The 12,084-nt window shown below is 48.1% G+C and overlaps 1 protein-coding gene and 1 long non-coding RNA gene across 6 annotated transcripts in view; both read right to left on the bottom strand.

Annotated features, from left to right (window-relative positions):
• Gsn (gelsolin) overlaps positions 1–4,726 on the bottom strand; it is a 51,544-nt gene extending 46,818 nt beyond the window's left edge. For all 5 annotated transcript variants that reach the window (NM_001362945.1, NM_001362947.1, NM_001362948.1 and 2 more), the window contains exon 1: positions 4,612–4,726. The gene's annotated coding sequence lies outside the window, so the exon portion shown is untranslated. The remainder of the gene's footprint in view (positions 1–4,611) is intronic.
• A 2,191-nt stretch (positions 4,727–6,917) lies between these two features.
• Gm13605 overlaps positions 6,918–12,084 on the bottom strand; it is a 31,908-nt gene continuing 26,741 nt past the window's right edge. The window contains exons 3-4 of the long non-coding RNA XR_866155.3: positions 8,563–8,672; positions 6,918–7,037 (exon numbers count right to left, since the gene is read on the bottom strand). This is a non-coding gene — a long non-coding RNA (predicted gene 13605). The remainder of the gene's footprint in view (positions 7,038–8,562; positions 8,673–12,084) is intronic.

The following is a 12,084-nucleotide window of genomic DNA, read 5'->3' as shown; positions in this document are numbered from 1 at the left end:
AGGAAGAACTCAGGGGCAAGCAGTAGCTCGGTGGGTGGAAGCATTTACTGCAAGACTCATGACCCCCAGGGTGGAGAGAATATATTCCATAAAGTTGTCTTCTGACCTCTGTTCCCCTGCCTTGGCATGTACACACACACACACACACACACACACACAAATGTAAATAAAAATTTTTAAAGAACATATTAAAAAATTGCTCACTAGGATGGACTTACTCCATGGACAGGCAATGGACAGATAACAATTATATACACATAAAAATAATGAAATAAATCTTTTTTAAGAAGGAAAATACAGGAAGGAAACATACCAAATTTTGTAGTGGTGGCAGTTATGGATAGTTCTTTGGTTTTGTTTAGTTGGTTTTGGTTTTATCCTTTAAAAGAAATTCATTTTCCAAATTTTCTATCACAAGCTCTTGTTACCATGAGGAAGGAAGGCCCATGAAGAGATGAAGCACATCCCCCAGTCAGGCCACTAAGCCACCCTGCAAATTTAATTAGTATTTACTCAGCCCAGCCCAGCCACAGCCACAGCCTCTACAACAGAGAAATCAAGAGCCCCACCCTCAAGGCTGACTTACATGGAATATATATATCTTTTGCTTGATAAGTACTTGAACCAAATGATAGATCTGTTGAGGTTGGAAAGTAACGAGACACCCTTTGCTTAACCAACTTAGCAAAATAAAGGAAGCCCACTCCCTCCAGCCAGGCTCCCTCATAACAGTTTCCCACCAGGCTCCATGGCTCAGACCCTTCTGGAGTCTTCTCAAAAAAGCCAGATTAGGAGAGACAATAACCAGAAAAAATAAAAAAATAACAAAACAAAGCCGAAAACTGATCAGATATGTTGGGACACAATTTTAATACCAGCATTCAGGAGCAGAGGCAAGTGGATCTCTCTAAGTTCCGGGCCAGCCTGATCTACAGAGTGAGTTTTAGGATAGCTGGAGTCCATTAAAAAAGCACGCCGGCACCAAACCTTACCCTTCGTTTTGTCAGCGCACAGACAGGGACCCCAACCCAGGCTTTTAGCTGCCTAGCCTCACCCACCACACCCTCTGCTTTTCTCTCCCCTACCCTGCAATTGCCCCTGTGGTCCAAGGCAGGGCAGGAGCAAGTAGGCACGTCTCTCAAGAAGAGGGGGAGGGGAAGTCAGAGGCAGAAGGAACTAAGCCTGCCTGTGGTCTCCAAGTTCACAAACCACATCAGGCTGAAATATGACACACGCTCATTCAGCTGGAAGGAAGGAGATATTTTTACTTAACCTCCCTCGGCTGCCTAAACATTGATGGCCCAGCTACCCCCACCCCCACCCCCCACCACCACACGTAACTCCTGGGACCCGCTTTTCTCTGCTTCAGCCCACATTTTCTTACAAGGTAACAGGGCGACTCCCTTTCCAGCGCTTCTTGGGGATGTCTAAGAGTTTGTCAAACAGTAGAAAGGAAGAATGCAGTTCTGGCTGGGTGCCCAGCTAACAAAAGACCTTGCCTGGGTCCAGGAGCATTAATTTCCTAAAAATAGATAGGAGACTGATCCACACTCTGCAGACCTGTTGATGGTAAAGAACATATGTGTTTATAAATAGTCCCGAGGCCTCTCCAGCGTTCCCGAACTGTGCATGCCAAGGCCCCAGCACACATGTAACAGCTGCAGGCGAGGGCAGGGGAGGGGGGAGGCACATCTGTATCTCCAGGGCTGAAGTCAGGGGACTAGAGAGACCCGTAGATCCCTGGAGCTCCTTGGCCAGTCAGCCTACTGAATTGCTGAACACCAGGTTCACAGAGGGGCCAGAGAAATGGCTAAGCAGAGTGACCACTTCCTACACACACCTGATGACCAGAGTTTGGTTCCCAGGACCCAAGTAAAGGTGGAAAGGGAGATGGACTCTACAAAGCTGTTCTCAGACTTCCATGTGTGTGCCCACACACATATATCACACACCCACACAGTAATAATAAATTAATAGCAAATACAAACGTAATAAAAAATAAAGTAAAAAGTGATAGGAGATGTTTGGAATTGACCTCTGGCCTCTGTGAATGCACTGATGGATGCACACCAGAGTACACACATGCACACACGTGCACACACACACATACACACACACACACACACCTAAGCTATCACTTGTAATTTCTCTTTCATTCTCTTGCCCTCTAACTTATCACCTCCAGTCAGCAAATACTCAAAAATTGTGGGCTGGGGCCAGAAGAGTTTCCTTGAAGAAAACCAGAGATCAATGTCTCAGCAAAGCGCTACAGGCCTGAATGATACCATCTCTATGGCCAGACAACATGTCATCTAAGAGCCAAATTTCCCTTCTGGAGTTAGGGGGAGGAACCCACAGGCTCCAGATGACCAGGAAACACCACGTCCTCCCTCCTGTGTACAGTTCTCCCTGTAACAGTGCGTGTCCTTGCACAGACCACTGTTCACAGTGGGACAACCAAGACAAGGCAGCCTATGTGACTGACTGTCCCTCGATTCATAGCTATAGTCTCTTTTAATTTAGAATTATTTTCTTAAGAAGAAAAACAGCAACAGGGAGACACTAACCGTAACAGTATCTACCTGCGAGCTTCGCCTCATCTGTTTTCAGATAAAATGTCCAGCTCCCATAAACCTGAAGCTGAGTTTCCAGGATCTGCCATTGATCTGCCCAGCAGGCATTGCTCTGGGTTGGATCTGCCTGCTGACTACCAGGCCACCTCCTCAGGGCCTCCCCATGAACTCCCACCTCAGTCACTGCGTCAATGAGAGTTCTTGGTCACTGCCCTGGTGACAAACTTGTCCCAGTATCCTTGTCAGTTCTGCCTTCACCTAACACTCTCAGTCCCAGGACTCCAACCCTGTGCCCTCCATTCTAGTCATGAAGGATGCTCAGTGCCTTTGCACAAGCTTCCCTGCTTCTTAGAATAGCTCCTTCCCCAGCCCTCTTCCCCTGGCAAACTGTTACTCATTTCCAAGGCCTGGCTCACCCAGACACAATTAGTCACCCGCTCTTACATGGCTGAAGAAACTATCACCTAGATGTGTCAAGATTAGAAGTTTAGGGAGCTCTCCTTAGGGCTCCTGGGCCCCTCCAAGGTCAGGACCAGAGCACAAGCCAGAGAATGCCACATCAGGGTAGGAGGGAAGGAAACAGATTGACAGGCGAGCTTCCCCTGGCTCTGAGAGTCCCTAATAAAAAGACTATGGAAAATTCTGGAGTAAACTCCCTCCCCTGGTTCACACGGAAACCTTTGCTGCTGTGTAATTTACACAAGTGCCAAGCCAAGCTCCCTTGGCTCTTTATGATTTTCCCTGGCATTTACAAATAGGGAGGCCCAAGGAAGGGAAAGAGTCTGAAAGAAGCTGGAAGCCACTGGTCCCTTGTTCACATCCTTCATCATCCTTACTTCAAAATCCTCCAAGGAATAGCAACCTCATCCCCAACTGTAGGGGACAGGGTGGGGCCTCTGGCCTTTACAGCATAGAGTCTAAGGTCTCACAGAAGTCAGAAAGAGTGGGCTGGACCTGGGTCTATCCCCTGCCACGGTCTCACTGTGTGACTCAGGCCTTTGGGTCACACTCAGAAATGCGGTGCAACTCCACAGAGAGGGGTCAGTACTAAGTGGCTCAGCAGCCCTGGTGACCAGGTCAGAAATATGGTCTGTAGGAATGGGACAGGACAGTTAAGTTTTCCTCTTCCGTTAGTCCCAGAGGCCAAACAAAGCCAGAGGCTACGGCAGTCCATAAAGGCTACCTAGAGGAACACCAGGAAGGACTCCTGGGTCTTTTAAAGGGTTCATCTCTGCTCTGTGGAGACCGCAAGGACTGAATAAAAGGATGGATGTCTGGGCTGAGGAGAACCTACAGTCGGATCCCCTGCTTGCCGGCTCCTTCGCCCCCAGATCTCCCAAGACTGGGGCTTCCCCTACAGGTCCATCAAGCCCACAAATCCAGAGTCCCGGACCATGGGGAAGTTGCTATAATAGAGTTGGGGGAGGGGCCTGCAAAGTGATGGAGGCCCAGAGACAAGGTTCTAATTACTCAAAAAAGAGATGGTGTTCAGTCAGAAGTTTCCTCTCCAAGCTTGAAGGGAACACAACACGGCAAGGCAAGGCGGGAACGAAATAGCTAGTGCCTTCAGGTAAGTTATGAAGAAGTCAGGCACCTACAAGGAGGAACTTTCTAACAGTTTCGGGCCCCAAGGAAGAAGGTATTGCTCAGGAGTGAAAGCTCCGCTTTCTTCACCTAGCCACTGTTCAACCGTGCGTGGGCAATCACCTGCATGCAGGGTCAGACACCCCCAAAGCAACAAAGACTCGGGCCCATTGCCCCGCACTCGCGGGGTGGGGATCAATGTGAGGTCCGGTGCTGCAGCATACCGAATCTAGGCGTGGCGGTAGCACCGCTCCTCTTCGCCTCTAGCCCCCAGCCACAGTCCTAGGTCCCTTAGAAGAAAGCCAAAGTGAGCGAGCACCTCTTTTCTCCCGCGATGCCCGCGCGTGGGCCCAGCTCCAGGCTCACCCGATCTCGGATGGGCACGGGAGGGAGAGGAAATTCAGCTCGGACCACGACCCCAAAAGTCTGGGACCCGGGCGGCCCGCTTCCTTACCTGATGCAGCAGAGCTGGTGACGGCGACAGCGACGGCTCAGTCCAGCTGTGTGCTCAGCTGGTTCCTGGCCTTGGGGCGGGGTGCGCTGTGCGAGCGGCAGGGTGGGCAGGGCACGCGCCGGAGCCGCCCTCGAGGCGGGCGGGGCAGGCTGGGGAGGAGCGCAGCTGGGAGGATGTAGACTCCGGCTCCAGGCTAAGCATTCATCCAGTGCACAACCGCTTCGCTTCCTCTGTCCCGAGGAAAGTGTCAATCAAGCTCTCTGCGGTCCATAGAAGGAAACTGAGTCTCGGAACATGGAAGGCAGATCCGAGGGGACCTGAGGTAGTGGGAAGGAGACTCAGGATTACACCAAGGCTAGACTCGGGACAAAGAGTGTACTAGGCGAGGGTAGCCTACAGTGCAAAGCTAAAGCTGTAAGGAGAGGGCCTTCAGAGGCAAAGCCCTCTGACTGTGAAATAGCTCCCTGCAAGAATAGCCATGATGTGCAGTCAGACGGCAGCTTGCCCTACTGAAGAGACTGAAGGAGATTTTTTTTTCTTCTAACGTCACACTGAAGTATCGAAGGAGAAATGCCAAGGCAATCCTTCCTAAAATGTGAACAGTAGCTTGGCATCAGAGTCAGGAGGCCTAGACTAGAACTCTGACATGTCCAGCCTACGACTCTGGGCAATGAACTTAGCACATCTAAGCCTCAGTGCAGCCTCTTGTCAAATGGGAGGGAAAGATACTTGACGCCATGGCAAACATAGTGAATCCCTCATAAACCAAGGTTCATATTAGCGTGAAGGCAAATATTCCCTGGGGAACTGGTCAGAGAAGCGAGGGTGAGAGCATTTTCAAGCCAGTGTGAAATGGGACTCCCCCTACCCCCCACCCCCGCCATGGCCCCAGACACCATTTGAAAAACAGAGCATTTATAATGGAGCAGGATTTATAATACAAACACGGCTTCTCTAGGGAAGAATTCACATACAACACAGGGGACCGCACCAAATGTCAGATGCCCATTCCAGGCTGAATGCTGACAATATTCACTTTCCCCAGCGAGAAGCTCTAACACAGGTAAAATACACCGGGATCCCATAATTAGTAGGTGCCAAGGCTGGTGTTTCAGTAGCAGAGAAAGCAAGACCTCAGAATGTGTTTCCTAGTTTGGTCTTTCATTGAGAAGTAGCCAGGAAAGCCACAAGGCCCGGGGAATCCCAGGCTGGCTCTCCCTGCGCCCCTCCCCCCCCCCATGCCTACTCCTCTTAGTGAGTACACCACAAGCCATTCCTGAGGTAGGCATCACGATGTGTACTGTTCAGATGAGATGAGCAAGCCACAGACAGAGCTTGGTCCTCTATGCACGAGGCTTGGCTGTGGCTCATTTGTCCCTGTGTCATACTCTGCCATTCTTCCTGGCTTGGTCAGCACTGCCCAGTTCCACTCTAAAAACTAGAGTGCCCACATGAAGGGACACTCACACCTCTCTCTCGGCTAATCGGATTTTTCCAGAAGCTGCCTGTGACCCTTGCAGTGTAGGCTGAAGGCAAAATCACAGGCTACTTGGCCCTGCACCCTGACGCTGAGCCCCGGCACACATGTACTTTGGAATTATCTAACACGTCATTTCCAAACCCGGGGGTATCTTCCAGACAAAGTGGAGGAAATCTTAAATCTGTGTCTCCCTCAAGCTGTAGAGTATCACGTTGGGATATAGAAAACACCAGAGAACACTTGTTCAAGCCCTCCTGTCAGAGAAGAGGGGACTGAGGTTCAAGAGAGCAGAGGGACTTGTTCCTATACCTCTGATCGTTCCACTCAGTGGCTGGAGAGGCAGAGAGCTATCATCCAAAATTACTACCTCTAGTTATAAGGATAAAGATGGGATGCTTACAGAGGAAGGTCCTTCACTTCCTGGTGTTCACAGATGCTCTAATACGTCCTTTCAGGTCAAGTTTGCTGTGCAGGAATTCTAAAAGTCCCTTCAGCTCCATGTTTGTCTTAGACTATTCTATTGCTGTGACAGAACACCATGACCAAAAAAGTAAGTTGGGGAGTGTGTATGCTTCCTCTGGGGAGTGTGTATACTTCCACAGCACTGTTCAACATTTAAGGAAGTCAGGACAGAAACCTGGAAACAGGAGCTGATGAGAGGCAAGGGTGCTGCTTACCGGCTTTGCTTCCAGCCTGCTTTCTTGCAGACCCCAGGACCACCAGACCAGGGTTGGTCCTACCCACAATGGGCTGGGCCCTCCCCCATCAATCACTCATTACGAAAATGGCTTACAGCTGAATCTTATGGAGGCATTTTCTGAGTTGAGGTTCCCTCCTATCAGATAACTTTAGCTATGTCAAGTTGACATGAGACCAGCCAACACAGTGTCCCATCCCCTTTCTTTTCTGGACTCCTTGAAGCTCGGCATCATTCCTGGATCCTCACCTGCAGACAGAAGGAAGAATCTTGATGTATTCTTTTGACAGAAGACTTCCCCATGCTCAGAATGAGGATGTGAGAGGTGAAGGCCACACGTAGGCCGCGCAGTAGACAACTGGAAGAGTTCACTTCCTTCCCAAGACTGCCTCTTTCTACCCACAGACACTGCTCTTGCTAGAAACCTGTATTTGTGCTATATTCCACATTTGTGACATACTCCAGCCAAAGTAGCAGGTTCACACTACCAAAACTTGGCTTCTCCTACCCTCATCTGTGGATGCAGGGACTCAGTTTCAGGGATGGAGAGATGAGGGGCTGTAGCTTAAATGATAAAATGCTTGCCTCACAGGTACAAGGCCCTGTGTTCAACCCCCAGTACTTCATAAAGCAGGCTTGGTGCTACATGACTATAATCCTAGCACTTAGGAGGTAGAATCATGAGGATTCGATGTTCAAGGCCATCCTTCACTATACAGTGACTCTCCAGCCAGCCTGGGCTACATGAGATGCTGCCTCAAAAAGAAATTCCTTGTTAATTAAAAAATGATGGAATTCTAGTCCAGAAAGACAGCTTTACCAGGCAGAAGGCAGAGGCATCTTTGGAAGGCTGGAGGAGCAAGAATGGACCAGCTCTTTTTCAAAGACTTAGGTGTATGGGAAATGGAGGGAGACAGAGCCGAGGAAGGAGAGGAATCTGCCTCCCTTCTGGGATGGCCACAACCAGCTCACACCAGCTCTCGAGAGTTGATTAGTAAATCTCTCAGAATGTTTTAAAACCAATTTTAAAACAATTCATATAAATAATAATTTGTGTGAACTTGTAATTAAATAAATTACACAGGTAATTCATTCTCAAAGCATGATTTCCAAGTTAAATTTGCTATAGTTCACTACCAACTAGACTTTAAGGTCATTTCGGCTATTTCGTCATATGATACAAATGTTACATGTATTTGGGCACTAATTCATGTCTCTTTCCAACTCAACCTTCCCTGATATCATGCATGTAGCCAGAAAGCAGCCAAGGTAGAAATCAGGAAAAGCCTTAAGTCGGGGCATCCAGCCCTGTATTCCTGAGAGCTTACTTCTAACACCAGCACAATAGTGCCTAAGCTCCGCCCCGCCCAGCCCCGCCCTGCTCCACAGCACAAGACTTTCCAGCCTCCCTGACTCTCAAGACACATTGTCAAGGAAGGACTCAACGTATCAGATATTCTTTCATTCTGCTGAGCCTACCACTGCTGCTCCCACCTCACACAGCAGGCCCAATGATGGTGATATCCACAGTAATAATAACAATGAAAAGTACAATTATAACAGGTACTTAATACTTCCATTAAACTGAGTTTACTTCAGTATCTCAATTAGTAAGCTAGGAGAGCCACAGAAGGGGGTTTAAGCCCAAATCTGTCTCTAGTGGCCAAGGAGAAAGGCAGTTGAGGGTCAAGGTCCTTTCTGTATCTCTTATACAGTATCAAGAGTTATTTCATCTAGGGGCTGGTGAGATGACTCAGTGGCTAAGAGTACTTACTGCTTATGAACAGAACCTGCGTTTCTGCCCCCAGCTCCCACTGTGGGTAACTCCAGCTCCTTTGATGCCTTCTTCTGGTCTCTGCAAGGACCTGCTTCATGTGCACATAACTTAATATATAATAAACAATTTAAAAAATAATTATCTCAGTGTTGCAGCACAATGTTAAGCCCCTCCTTGTCCACTTTAGATATTAACTGAGAGCAATTTATTCTTTTAAAGTCCCCCTACTCTGGGTTTTTTGAGATAGAGTTTCTTTGTGAAACCCTGGCTGTCAGGGAAATCAATCTGTAGACAGGGCTGACCTCAAACTCAGAGATCTGCCTGCCTCTGTCTCCCAAGTGCTGGGACTAAAGACATGCAATACCATAGCTGGCTTCTTTTGGAGGTAGGTTTGTGCAATGCTGGGAACTGAATTCCAGGCCACAAGGTGTTCCGTTCCACTGTTTAGCTACATTCCTTCCTTTTACTTACTAATTCTTTGCATGGAGGGTATTTGGAGTTATTTAAAAACTGTAGCAATATTTTCAGATAACTTATAAAAATGCTTTAAACAAAGAGTAAAGCAGGGATCGGTGGCATGTGCCTTTAATCCATGCACCAGGAGGCAGAGGCACGCCAGTCACTGTATGTTGCAGACCAGCCTAGCCACACAGTGAGTTCCAGGCATCCATGGCTACATAGTGAAAATCTGTCTCAAAATGGGTATATATATATATATAAAAGTAATTCCTAGAAATCCCTTAAATACCCCTTTTCCCCCAATAAGTTGTGTTCATTTGAAAAGCTTTGGGGAAGTTAAATTATTCATGCCAACACCTGGAGCACAGAAAGTCTCAGTCATCATGGGAAGCCCTAAGTAAAGGCCTGGAAGTGCTAACAGTGGATAAGCTTTAATGCCAGTGTGTGCAGCATGCTCGCTGCCTGGACTGAATTATAGACCAAGCCAGACAGCAAGCTGCTTCCAGCTTACAAGAAATAGGCAGAAAGCATGCTCATGTTGTTATCGCCTCCAGAACCTAACAACAGAGCTTTCAGACTGGCACAACTCCCACTCCCACTTCCCAGATGGAGAAACTGAGGCTCAGCAGCAAGATGATGGCTCTTATTTCTGTTGCACACCTGGGAAATGGCCGAGCTGGGATAGAACCCAGGTTTCCTTCTTAGCCTAGGAGAGAAAGAGGTGTGATGATCTGAATGAGAGTGACCACATAGGCCCAGATATTTGGATAAAATTGGTCCCCAGTTGGTAGTAGAACCGTATGGGAAGGAGGTGTAGACTTGTTGGAGAAAATGTGTTTCTGAGCATGGGCTTTGGGGTTTCAAAAGTCCACACCATTCTGTGTTAGCTCTCTCTCTCTCACTCTCTCTCTCTCTCTCTCTAACTCACGGTTGTCTTAAGGAAGTGAATTCTTAGCTACTGCTCCAGCACCATGCCTGCCTGCCTGCCTGCCTGCTGCCATGCTTCTCACCATGATGGTCATATTGAAAGATTTTGTGGTGGAAGAGTATCTTGGCGATCCTGGGCTAAGGAATGCCAGGAATACTACACCTCAGAACAGAGCTCACACAAGAGATTTATTGGGGCAGGAATGATGCAAAATAGCTGCCTCTGAGCATGGATGGAGACAGTAAGGTAAAGGTTGTGTTGGTGGGCTTTATAGCCCTCATATGGAAAATGGTGTCACATTGGTCATTACTGATGACAGGACCATTGGCACTGAGTCACAGAAGGCAGGGAGGAGCCTAGCTCTGGAATGTGGGCAAAGGACTTTTGGGGGTTCTTAGTATGCCAAACACATATACTCACCCTCTGAAACTGTAAACCTTAGTAAACTCTTCCATAAGTTTCCTTGGTCATGGGATTTGTCATGGTAATAGAAAGATAACTAAGATGGGGGTGGTACAGAGATAGAAAAGAGAGAGAGAGAGAGGTAGAGGGAGGAAAGGGAAAGTGAGGGAGAAAGGGAGTGGGAGAGACACAGAGAGACAGAGACAGAAAGAGAGACAGAGAGAGAGAGAGATTGATTCTGGTGGAGGACACAAGGGCTCTACTGGCCTCCCAGCCCATGCCTACCAGGGATTTAGCAGGAAGAGCTGCCTTTGTTCCAGATGAATCAGGCCAGCTGTTTGTGAAAGGCCAGCCCTACTCTTGGGGTGCCGCATAACAGAAAGCATTAAGCTGTCCATGCAGGTCACCAGTGGGAGGAGGGGTGGTGCTTTGTATACAGGACTGTAACCATCGACAGACTTATATTCTCAGCATACAGAACAATGGGCTTTTCAGATGTGGTGATGTGCCTTAGAGTTGGAACAATGTCAGGCTGGCAATACATTACCTTCTTTGGGATGTGAAAAAGAAAAAGAAAAACTTTGAGAAAATGAAAACCAGTAGAGCAGCTGATGGAGTTGAGAGTTTAGTCAATGATGACCTGAGGCTGGGGATGGTTGGTAAAGTGCTTGCCCTGCTTCTCACCAAGATGGGCATAAGCACCAAGGCCTGAGCTCCATCCCAGCGCTTGTGTGGTGTGCCAGTAATGCCAGGGCTGGGGAGGGGACAAGAGAATCCTTCCTGAGGCATGCTGGCCAGACATAAATAAGTAAATAAATAAAAGTGGTGTGTGTGTGTGTGTGTGTGTGTGTTTCCTGTGTGTGTTGAGAGTGATGGAGGAAGACACCTTAAGTTGACTTCTGGTTTCCATATAAACATACGGGCACATGTAACCGCACCCGCAACACACATACATACCCACACAAACAAGCAGATAAACAAGATAATCTCATGCAATTAAGGAAGCTGAGACAGGATGCTTACTAGTTTAAGGCCAGCCTGAGCTACATTGAGAGACATTGTTAAAAAGACAGAAGTTAACTCCCTCCTCCCCTTCCCTCCTTCTTCAAGAATTTCTTCTTTTCTCTTTTCAGTTTCTTTTTTGCTTCTCCTTCCTGATTTTCTTCTTTTCCTCTTTTCCTGAAGCACTGTTCAGCAGAAAACATTTTGCTGGAGTCCAGATATCCTTGCTGAGCCAACTGACCTGCCTCTTCCTTTCAGATGACGTGGGACAAGATGCTCACTTCTCTAAGATTGCCCCCCCCCCCATCTTATCTGCATGGAAGGAAACGTGTCAGAGAGCTCACACCTGACTCACGGCAGCAGGCACACATGCCGCAGCTTCTGGCTGTTCACCATAGCCCAGCACTAGATTCCTGGCCCAAGGATAAACAGTTATACCAACCAACAGACAGGCAGGCAGGCAGGCAGGCAGGCAGGCAGTGGCTGTCTCCTAAGACCCACTAAAGCTAACCTTCAGGTTACTAACTTTTATCAAAGTCACTCTGAGCTATCTGTTCTATTTTTTTTTTTTTTCAAATGAAAATCAAGAATTAAGAATCTCAGGCTGGAGAGATGGCTCAGCGGTTAAGAGCACTGACTGATCTTCCAGAGGTCCTGAGTTCAATTCCCAGCACCCACATGGTGGCTCACAACCATCTCTAGTGGGATCTGGTGCCCTCTTCTGGTGT

This window comes from Mus musculus, chromosome 2 (assembly GCF_000001635.26).
Source record: "Mus musculus strain C57BL/6J chromosome 2, GRCm38.p6 C57BL/6J".
In the NCBI taxonomy this organism is placed as follows: domain Eukaryota; kingdom Metazoa; phylum Chordata; class Mammalia; order Rodentia; family Muridae; genus Mus; species Mus musculus.
The sequence above is the reverse complement of the archived record's forward strand: the minus strand, read 5'-3'. Positions and strand labels throughout refer to the sequence as shown.